Source organism: Halyomorpha halys, unplaced genomic scaffold (assembly GCF_000696795.3).
Source record: "Halyomorpha halys isolate HHAL.00 unplaced genomic scaffold, Hhal_1.1 Scaffold164.1, whole genome shotgun sequence".
Lineage (NCBI taxonomy): Eukaryota > Metazoa > Arthropoda > Insecta > Hemiptera > Pentatomidae > Halyomorpha > Halyomorpha halys.
This window is the reverse complement of record NW_027108420.1, coordinates 508,496-520,623: the sequence shown is the minus strand read 5'-3', so window position 1 is coordinate 520,623 and position 12,128 is coordinate 508,496. Positions and strand designations below refer to the sequence as shown.

The 12,128-nt window shown below is 29.2% G+C and overlaps 2 protein-coding genes across 2 annotated transcripts in view; one reads left to right on the top strand and one right to left on the bottom strand.

Annotated features, from left to right (window-relative positions):
• Positions 1–1,401, bottom strand: part of LOC106678841 (2-acylglycerol O-acyltransferase 1) — a 10,160-nt gene extending 8,759 nt beyond the window's left edge. Inside the window, exon 1 of the mRNA XM_014417622.2 lies at positions 1,237–1,401. The gene's annotated coding sequence lies outside the window, so the exon portion shown is untranslated. The remainder of the gene's footprint in view (positions 1–1,236) is intronic.
• Positions 1–12,128, top strand: part of jar (Myosin heavy chain 95F jaguar) — a 199,042-nt gene that overhangs the window by 2,626 nt on the left and 184,288 nt on the right. The window lies entirely within an intron of this gene.

Below are 12,128 nucleotides of genomic sequence, written 5' to 3'. Positions count from 1 at the left end.
TCAATAATAATTGTATTAAAAAAAATAAATAAAAAGGAAACTATAAATAAAGTTTTGAATGAACATCAAACTTATTGAAACTGATTTTATTATCAATTTATTCATTTATTATTTTAGTTTAATTGAAGCTGAAATTATCAATGGATTATTTATCAATTTATTTAAATTATTTCATATTTATCCATTTAAAGTATTTTAAACGATCAAAATAATTAAAACTAGCTGTAATTTTTAACTTTTACTTAAGACACTGAATATATAAAAATCACAAGAAATATTATTATGAAACTTTTATTACTAAATATGATATTTAAAATATCAAATGTAATTATTAATGGAGCTATTTGTTTATAAACATTAGCATTCATACACATTTTAAATATTCAATCATTAATATTTTTTCTTATCTAAAATTTGTTTAAAAAATAAATCTAAGTTATTACAAAAGTTTAAAAATCTTATCTGTTTTTAGTTTTGGATGTAATTTAAGGTACTATAAATAGCTCATAATTTACTATTTTGTTGTGGCACTAAAATGTTTATAACAAAAACAATTATTATCCACAAAAATAATCATTTATAAGAACTCTTAAAAAATGTTCAAAGGATTTATTTTTTTATTTGAATTAAATACCTATTTTATCAATTTATTACTATTCATTCTAAGGATTATAATATAGAAATATTTAAATGATAATATATTCCCATACCTTTCCTGAATATTATTTTGTTTTACTATCTACTCATTTACTTTTGTATTTATATCTTTTATTGTAAATATATTTTTTTTATATTTATATATCTTTAAGGAAAAATTTTAAATAATAATGAACACACTAAATTAAATTATATGCTTAAGGTTTAAATCCTCATGTCATAAAATGCTACTACTTTCAAATACAAACATCAACAACTCCTTCCCTATCTTATCAATTTAAATTCCAATAGATTTTTATTCATTTTGTTTATGTGTCGATGAACATTTTTATTCAATATTTACAAACCTGTGAATAATAAAATAAACAAACTTTTCTTCAATTCCAGTTTTGTGGATAAAATTAAGAGACAAAAGTGTTCATTTAATTTATGAGTGTAAATTAAATAATTAAAATAATTATGTTCGTATATTTCTATACTTTTATTATATTACACTTATTGCCTTGCCGATCGAAAATATTTTTTTGTCATAAAAATAAAAAATTTAATAAAAACTTTTTAAAAAGATTTATTTGTTACCTGTTGATGGATAGTCAACTCCTGTGTGCACAAATAAATTATTTTTTACATTTTTTTTTTATCTCTTAAGTTAAATATTTCATAATCTTGGCGCTAACACTTATTTAACAAAGCATATATTTAAGATAACAACTCACACATGTGAACTTATCTCAACTGAACTGACTAACATTCTACTGCTTGGTTATCTAGTTGACCTTGAACTGCCCTTACTACCATCCATTGCCCTACATAATAAGTTTAATTAATAATATTGTTGAGAAATAATATACTACTATAATACAAATACTAACAATGTAAAAATATCATACATAAATTTAGTGTAATTGAATATCTGAATTTTTTTTATTGGTTGTTTTAATACAATATAAAATTATTTTTCTTTATTAGCATCAGATGGAATTAATTATTATTTATTTAAATTGGTAAAAATTATAATTTTTATGAAATTTTCTTTTTTTCATCTCCTATGAGACAAGAATAATTCTGCTGCTAATTTTTAAGAGAGAAATATTAATTTCACAATTTTTAAATAATAACAAAATATTTCACTGTAATAATGTCTCAAAACATCGGAAATTTTAATAGTTGGATCTACATATCTTCCCAAAGAGCTACCAACCCCCAAATATCAGACCAAACTAATAGACACAGTAGGTGTTCTGCCAGCAACATGTGTTAAAGGAAACGGCATGGGGTCTTTTATGTAAAACAAACTGTGTCTAAACTTGTTCCAACAAAAATGCATTTTTTTAATTGCACCCTTTTTATTCTTGGAGTCGCATATGTTAAATTATAACTTTGAATACAGCATAATAATAAAAAACAATGATAAGAAAAAGGGATAAACTGGAAATGACCAATATTCCTATTAATCAATAGTCATACAAAACATTTATTAACAACCAATATTTCATTTCATATATATTTCATAAAGTCTTAAAAATTAACTAATTCATTATATTTTATTATCCACATTATGTATATTTTATTTTTTTTTTATTTGATCTTTTAGATTGTTGTTAAAATCTTAACCAAGACCTGCTCCATTTTAATCTATTTAAATTTTAGAAATAGTTTATAATATCCATAAAATTTTTATTTTGGACAATTAAATTTTATTATGTTACGATTTGTCCTTAAAAAACAAAATAAAGTATAGAAATGACAAATTATTAAATAAATAGCATTTTAAGTGATATAAAAGAAAATTAGATAATTAGCTCAAACTAAAAATATGATCTATGTATATATTTTCTTTTTATTGATATAACACTGAGAATATAATATTAACGTAACAAAAAAAAAAAAAAAAAAATGGATTTTATAGTAATTTGTTATTTAATGATTTTATTTAATGAAGTACAAACTTAAATGAATAATGATTAATTACGAATCAATATTTTTATGTAAAATTATTTGTAGTTAATTGGGCAGCTAGTAAGAGGTTCGATATAAATATGAACTTCTTTGAGACCTGTTTTCACAAAAGTTATATTTTTTAGTCATGTTAGTATTGAAGGTACAACAAGAAACGAGTAAAAAAAGAAAAAATAATACATTGATGACCGAATGACAATTCAAATCTATATCAAGAATTGAGCTAAAGAAGAGCGTTTCATTTCTTTTGGCATAACTGTTGCTGCTTCATGAAATTTATTTCTGTAATAGCACCTTTTAAAGTATAATACATGTGATTATCATATGTTCATTTTTTATTCCCATACTCCCTGATAATATAGAGGACGTTCTGTTTTTTTTAGAAGTGTTAGTTCAATATTTATTCAGTTGATCAAACAATAATACTACGGATAAAGAAAACACAAAGACAATATTGGTTAGGTAACATTGTCACCCTAAAATAATAGATTTTCGTGAAGACCAGTTGAGAATATATTAGCACATTATAGAACAGAGATAGTTTTTATATTCATTCAATTCACAGAACTTATTGGAGAAGGAAGTTATTAAAAGTGAAGAATGATAGATAAACATGAATTTGCTATTGTTAATTTCTCTCGGAGAAAAAGTGAAAAGTTGTATTTTTTTCTAAAAGTATATCTATACAATAAATGACATTTATAGCATTCTTTTCTTGGGAGGGAAGTGGGAAAGTATCAGTTGATAAAGATCATTACATAAAGTTAACTTGACTAAACAACTTCAGCATAACATGAAGGCATTGTAATAGGATTTCAATGTGACCCTAAATTTGTTTAAAATGGGTCTTCTAGAGAAAACTTTTACATTTCAAGAAATCCCAGACGTGCAGAAATATGTTAGTGCTCAAAATGAAGTTAATCAAACTCTGTATGAACCAGTTTGTGGTGATCTTCATCTGCAGATTCCATGATATTTGTCAAAATAAAGTCACAATACAGTGATTCCTCATTTTTTTGAAAAACTATATGTTGGGGATTACTAAACATACAGAGCTTCATGAGAACTCACATTTTAGTAAATTCAATTTATCTGAAAAGGATATGCATAGCATCTTTCATGCTTCAAGTATTCTCCAAGATATTAAAAAATAAAATGAAAAATTAACTTATATTTGAGGGTTTCACCTGAATAAACTAAAGTAAATTGGTACAAATTTGTGACAAGAATGGAGAAATCCATATTTTTAACATCAACACAAACCCAAACAATCTATCGAAAAATCAGACTACCTGACATTTTTATTTATTCCTTTTTTTTATTTCGTTTCTTGGACTATATCTTATTCACAAGAACACCAGTTTTTATTGTAGAGGCTTTAAGATTCCAGACTGCATTTTTCATTTCACACCTGTCCACTCGGGCGTTTTGGATTTTCACAAAGTAAGTATGAAATAAGTCACTTTTTCAGTCACAGTCACCCGGACTTGTGAGGCCATAAAAAGTTGGAACTAATACTAACCTAATTTTTTAATTGACTTCAAAGATAAATTTTTTCATTAATTTTTATAAATTCGCACAGTCATTAATAATAAACTGAAAAGCTAGTATTTAATTATGTGAGAAAGCGGGAGAGAAAAAGTAAACAAATTTGTTGCGGTGCGTGCATCACACAACTCACTTAATAAATATGTAATTTACTTGCAGGTTTTCTCCCTTATTAGGTTGCCTGTCTAAGTCAGAGCGTCCCTCCATTTCTCTCTATCCCACCAATTTTCCTCCTCAAGTCCCCTACTGGCCATGCCCTCCACGCAGTCCTTCCACCGGGTTCAGGGTCTTCCTCTCCTCCGTCTTCCTGGTTGTTCCCATTGCAGATGTCTCTTCGGCCACCTACGTTCTGGCATCCGCTGACAGTTCCCATACCATTTCAGTCTGCTTCTTCCAATCCTCTCCGGAACTCCTTCGGTCACCCCTAGTATGCTTCTAATATCCTCATTCCTGTTTCTATCCAGGCGGGTAATCCTCAGGCATCTCGTCCAGAAATCCATTTCTGCCGCTTGTAATTTGGAGTAGAGTCCTGGGTTAAGTGTCCAGGTTTCTGCGGCTAGTTAAGTGATAAATATATTATTTCAATAAATAAACGTAAACAAAATAATATATTTATTCACAGTAAAGTAATTTCTTACAGGCTGCGCCTCTCACGGCTTTTGCATTCTTAGCAGATTGATTATCCCAGAGTTACTAGTTCATCGGTACTTACGGTACGGTCAGGAAATAGCAAATAGACACATTTAGGTTAGTATATTCTTCCACTATTTTTTGACGTATCTAATGTGTTCTTCGCTAATTCCTACAGGCCACCTCCTCTATCCTATACCTTTTATTCATTTTGTAAGGACCTACGGTTAGTCCCCATAGGACTTGCCGACCCTTCACGACTGCTAAGCTCGTTCCCTTTGGTGTGAAGTTTTCATCCTTCTAGGACTTACGGCTAGTTCCCGTAAGACTCATCCTTTTTATTAATCTAAACAGATACCTCACGCAGCACGCATTGTCGAGACCCTCTGGTATAGAGTATCCTCACATCTTCTATTGGAGTCAGAACCATCTAATCTAGCACACACACCTCGACGCTACCCTACCTTAGAAATTAATGTTCGCTAATTCAAGGCTACTTTTTGTGGAACTAAAAGTTATTTGATCGTCATATTTCTCTCTACTTACATATTTTGTATACAGTCGTTCATGTCTGGATTGACAAGCATCTTTTTCCTTGAATTTTGGAGATTTCTAAATGACACATTGTAGTTCTAAGATATGGTGAATGAAGTTTCTTTTCGTTCTTCTACAGCTGCCTGGAATGTCCAATGGAAAATGATATTTTCAAAGGACTCTCATAGAAGATCTAATTTTAAAACTACGTGATATCAGTGATTGTTCCGATCTGGAGTATCCTGAGTATCGTAATAATTCGGTTAAATTACAACTTTTCTGCCAGGATCCACTGTTCAGGATATTGTGAAAAACAAGAAAAAAAAACCCAATTCCTTACTTCATTAAATAATTAGAAAGAGGTTCAGGACCGCCAGAAATGAGTTTCTATTTTGTACCAAAGAAACTCTTTTTTTATTATATATTTATTTTTAAATTTATTTATTGACATTTACAACTATGTTTACATAAAAATACATTCAGTAAATTTATATTTACTTTATATTGTTTACATTATATCTAACTTTATAGTTAGATCATAATGGTATGGACACAGGCATGTAGAGAAGCTACCCATTAATAACACTGTAATAACATTTCAACATCAGAAGGTCTCCATGCCATCTTCTTTTCAGGCGCCTTGGAGGATAATCAGGAATGGAAGAGGAAGCAAGGTTAGAAACTAAAGGGTTTGAGTGGTTGGGAGCTTATAATACTAGGATTGATTTCGAGTTCGTACTATATTGTTACATACGGAACATTAAGGTCGTTATGGATGATTTTATTTGTGACAAAGTAAGGAGCATTGAGGATTTTGGATTGTTAGGATTGCATACCAGAAGAATTCGAAGGTTGTTGAAGAATCTAATTTTGTAGATTATATTTTGTGGCCTGAGTTTTATACTTCGGGCTCCGTTACTCATAGGCTCATCTTGTGATCCAGCAACAACCTGTTATCTATTCAGGTATATACATCAGTGGATCTAGATGCGGGGCCGTAGAAGTCTCTTCTATGCCCTTGGCGAGTTTGAAAAATTGCGCCCTCCAATACCGGGGGGAGGGCTGAATAACTGTAACTGTTTTTAGAATTTCTGTAAAATTGGTCATTGTTTCAATATAAAAACAGTATAATTATCCAATAAAAACTAAACCTCAGTTTGAATACAGTTAATTTTGAAAAAAAAAAAGGATATGGTTTAATTTTGCAGCCTCTTTGTATCTGTGTCCTCGGTGGGGGCACATCTCATCACTACCTAGCTACGGTCATGTCTAGTCGAAGAAAATTTAATTTTTCGAGTAATTGTATGATATATCCCCCTGATTTAGGACAGTTAATAACAAATTCTCAATATTCTTAGTTGTTTTTTGTTGATAGATATCGTTGACCGTATTTTGAATTCCAGGTAAAACATTTGGAGTTCTATCTTCATCAGCTTCAGCTACAAAACATTGCTCAATTTTTCGAGTAATTGAATGATATATCCCCCTGATTTAGGACAGTTAATAACAAATTCTCAATATTCTTAGTTGTTTTTTTGTTGATAGATATCGTTGACCGTATTTTGAATTCCAGGTAAAACATTTGGAGTTCTATCTTCATCAGCTTCAGCTACAAAACATTTGAAAGTTAAATTAAATGCCGGGAACTTATAAAGAGAATATTTATTTTTTTGGCGCCCAGCCTGAAGACAATTTCTGATTCCGATCCTATTTGTATATATACTTGAATAAATAAATATATATTGAGTTCTATAATGAAGGGTCGTGTCATTGACCTCCTACCTTGCTACGTCACGGGTTCGATCGTACGGAGATTGTCGTTGTGCTAGGCCACGCCCTCCTTCAGTGGGTCAGTGTCAGAAGGGCCCAGCTGCTGTACCACTGTACCATGTGGTCAGATCTCTAAGCAGTGTATAGTATGTCTGCTACTGCACTCCCATTGGATATAGCATTCACAAGGTAGTCTTCACGAATAGATGGATTTATCTTTTTTTTCCTGAGGTTCAATTTTGAACTTTTTTTTAAAAAAAAATGTAGACGAAAATTGAGTTTCATATTTCCATTTCCCACTATTTTAACTGAGCTAATGTAAATGTATTAAATTGAAATCATATTAAAAAAAAAAAAATTATCTTCCACATATTAATGATTTTCTAATAATGTAGAAAACCATCGGTATACATTTTGATTTTATAAAAAAAAAAAGAAATAAAAATCTGCATTCCTAACGTAAGTTTAAAATGTCTTTGGACTATATGTGATATATTTACGAAAAAAAAATTGATGAATGAATATATATAAAAATGTCATTTCAAGGTAAATTAAATATAGGTATATGATGTATCATTTACTCCTTTTGTTATTTATATTTTAAAAAACACCGCAATATTGAAGTATGTAGCAATATCCAAAAGCCTTCAGAATTGCGCAAACATAGAATATGTCCAATTCTTTGGAGCTAAACATTGTTTTTTGCCAAAACGGAGCTCAGATTTGGATTTCTCGACTCTATAAAACAGTTTGCTGTCAATTGTCATGAAAATCTGAAAATAAGACATTTTTTTTTAGAACTTTACTTCCCACTCCTTATGTTTTTTCAAAATAGTTTTTATATTTTCTCTTGCCAGAAAGGGATCTGAAATATTTCTTAAATTTACACTAGGAATTATACAATAAAATTTTTTTTAAGTAGCCATAACGTTTCCTCTATGGCATAAAAAAAATCAATAATGTATATGGCTGATTAAAAAAAAAAAATAAAAAAAAAATTTATTGGGGCGTCATACTCCTTTTTTTCTTTTGACGTATCAAGCACAATCATGATTATTTTCAATATTTATTTATCCTGAAAAAAACGATATTAACAATCCGCGTACATGTTTATCAAACTAAATAACAAAAATGCAAGTAAAAAATTAAACGATCTCACGTTTTCACTAGCTTTTAAGTCAACAGCTAAAAATTATTTTTAAATTGGCCTAACCATAAATACTCATTATAAAATTCACTGTAAAATATAATTCTAAGAGTTCCTTTCACAACAGACGAAAAAACTGTACCAATATTTTAACTACTTTATGCTATCATTAACTAAAAATGTAATGGTTGATTTAAATATAGTAAGATACTTTAAGGTTTAAAGATCTTATTATTTAAAAAAAAATAAATTGAATAAGAAAAACATAATCAATTGTCCCCCTATCATTCGTTATCCTAGAAAATTACTATAATTATGGTTGAACAAGAATAAAAAGGAGTGACGATTTTTAATATTTTATATCTAACCTATACATGGAATAAAATAAGAAATATATATATCTTTATTAATTTAGTCTTCAAACCTTTTTTTTTTTTTTTTAATAACTCCTCTTTCAGGTGTGATTTTTCTCTATTATTCGATTTTTTATAAAATAAAGATAATTATGCTTTTAAAAAAATATAGATCTGTTGCAGTGCGCACATCACACTACTTTCACTTACGTCCCTAAAGTTTGTGCAGGTCAGTGAGCCCGTGTTGAAGTTATAGCTATTTTTGTAATTAAAAAAAAAATTAAACACCAGAGGAGAAGAAAATTATGAACAAAAAATTTTAATTTTTCTCTTTCTACACAATTTCTTTTTTTAAAGTTTCTGGAGATTGGAAAAACAAATATAAATTTTGTTCCTTCCAAGAATACAACAGTTCAACAAGAGATAATCGGTCATGCGATCGGTAAAAATTGTGCTGTCTCGGCATTTCGAATTGAATTCGTCTATTTTTCATTTTTTCTCCTTTACTTATTCATAATATTCTTCAATATTTTGTATTTAGACATAGTATGTTATTGCTGACTATAATAAGTGTTTATTTCTTACAAATAAACAAAATTTATTGTACTTTACAGGAAGATTTTTTAAAAATTTGGCATTTATCTCCCTTAGTCTATTTTAATGAGAATAAAACCTTTGTGATATTAAAAAATACTTAATTTCTCATTGATTTACCGAATCTAATCAAAATATTTGGAGTTGTTTTGGAGAAAATCGAAAATAAAAGTGAAAAATCGATTCTATAAAGTGAAATTTCTGGTTGGTCTATTTTAGTGAAAAAGTTGCTTTCTCATTCCAGGAATATATCCACCTTAAATGTGTAATTTCAGGTTCTATTGTACCAGATCTCATGAGCAGAAAAAAGGCAGTTATTTCAACCTAATTTTTTATTACTTTAATGAAAACTGTATAATTACTTGTTTATATTGATGAGTCTGCCAAGTATAGGTAGGGGGAATAAAAAATGACTGTTTCAAAAAGTTAAAAAAAAAATTTTCATTCGGAGCTCTATATCTTCAAAACTATCATCAACACCAGAGCACCTAAGAGATAATCATTTAAAGTTGAGTAAATTTTCTAAAATATTAGACCTAATGAGCTTTTTACGTTCAATAGTTCTCGAGATATAGCTTTTTAAAAAGCAACATTTCATAAAAAAAATGTACTGAAAGATCAGTAGTTAGTGAATATATTATGAAAAATATATATCTCTAAAACCATTCGAGCCTATAAAGTGTCTTATGACGTTTATCTTCGTAGGAGTTGTATTTTTCATGATATTTGCTACAATAAATTGATTTATAGTTGTTCGAACAATAAGCTTGATTTATGAAAAAATATATCCGAGGAATCATTCGACGCAACCAATAATTGGGGTGAAATAACTGCCTTTTTTTCTTCCCGGCTCTTGTACTACTAGCAATGTTCTGTGCAAATTATCATTAATAGTAACATTAAATTATTATGATAAATGTTATTTATTGCCTCTCTCCTAATAACTCAAAACTTGAAAAATGTTTATGTTTGGCTTTATTAGGATTTTGATATGTCTTAACTCCAAATGAAAGCTTTGAATCGGAGAAATTCTATTGTATCAAAATATAATTATAAAAATGTTTTTATATATTTGTCTTCGGAGTTTCGCCAATAATATAACTATGAGTTCTTTATATTTTCCAATTCCAATGGTCACATTATGTTTTTAGGAATTAAGTTATTTCAGCATTATTCAATGTAGAATTTAATGTTCAACACTGTTAGTATCAATTAAAATCATAATTTAATCAAACATCTTTTATTATTTTTAATAAAGGAAGGACAGACGAAATTTTTTCGCCAATAGTAAAGCGTTTTCGGGATTCATAGGAACGTAATTATACTTCAATTTAAAAAAAAAAACGACCCAAACTGAAATTTTACAAAAATAACAATTGTGGCGTTTTCGATAAGTACGTCCATGTTCGACATTGTTAGAAATATTGTATTAATACATTCTACATTTTTCTAGGTATTTATTAACTTGTGGCCAAAATGTATAAAATTAAAAAAGAAATGTTTAATGAAAAAAATTTAAATCTATTTTTTTCATAAAACAATAATATCTAAGAAATTAGATATTATTGTTTAATGAAAAAAATTTAAATCTATTTTTTTCATAAAACAATAATATCTAAGAAATTAGATATTATTGTTTAATGAAAAAAATTTACCACTGTATTAAATAAAATATACAACAACTGAATGTGACGTGAGTTATATTACAGTGACAAGATACAGTCTTATAGAGAATCTACCCATGGGGAGGATTTCAATAGCATTTTTAGAATAGAAGGTCTCGAGTTCTTCTTCTTTTCCAACACCAAGGAGAAACAAGTGTGTTTGGTCGTTAAGAAGTTTAACATGGAAGGATTCATATCTGATTCGGGCTACGATATGGAACATTAAGCTCTTTATGGATGAGAATAGAGAAATTAATGAAAGATTTTGTATTTTACGGATTGGATACTAGACGAATTCGATGGTTTAAGTGGATACCCAAAGTTCAACTCCGTAAATCCAAATAGGCCTTATTATAGTTTTGTAAATGAGTCTTTTGTAATTAGTTGGAAGTTTAGACCGTTTGTCTAGTAAGTGTTATATCAGTCGGTATCGACGACCAGTTTCCTCTCTTTCAGTCTTGTGTGAGGATTCCAGGTTCGTCGTTTGTCCACATGTCCTAGATAAGGGATCTGTTCGACAGGTGTCTGGAATATTATTGAAGGATACTGGATTTTATTTCTCATCTAGTTACATGGGGCCAATGATTATTTTCTCATTCTATATAGTATTATTTTCTCATTTTTTTAATTAGTACTAAACCCATTAACACCAGGCGGAATGGCAAACCGTTAAATGTTAGAAAAAAAAATTAGAAATAACAAAAGGCAAGGATGGCTGCAGCTGCAAGTATTCATATCGACCCTGGAATACTTTCAAACAATATTGCACGATTGACTGTTGTATAATTGATTTGATTTTATAATTAACTAATTAAGAAAAATAATTACTTTGTATTGTCGTCTTTATATTACTATCGCTGTCCTTGTAGATCGCGTTGAATAGAAACGAATAAAGACATTTTAAAAGGTATTAAATAATAAAGGTATAGGTGTTCGCACTACAGAAAGGGAAGAAAACCAGACTACCTCGCACGCTCCAAGTGGCAAACTCCGTACTAAGGCCTTCAAACTCTATAGTTTATCTGGGCATTAAATTGGATCGCCACTTGACACTGTCAGGTCATTGCTACATGAAGACCAAACAAGTCCGTCTCAGATCATACCGGTTACACCACCTTTTATCATCACCAGTACTCTCACTAAGGCTCAAACTCCAAATTTATAAAAGCATTTTGAGACCAGCACTTCTTTATGGTGCTCCACCCTTCATCCATCTCAGAGAAGGGACACAGCGCCATCTACAACGCTTCCAAGATACAGTGTTGCGGAAGA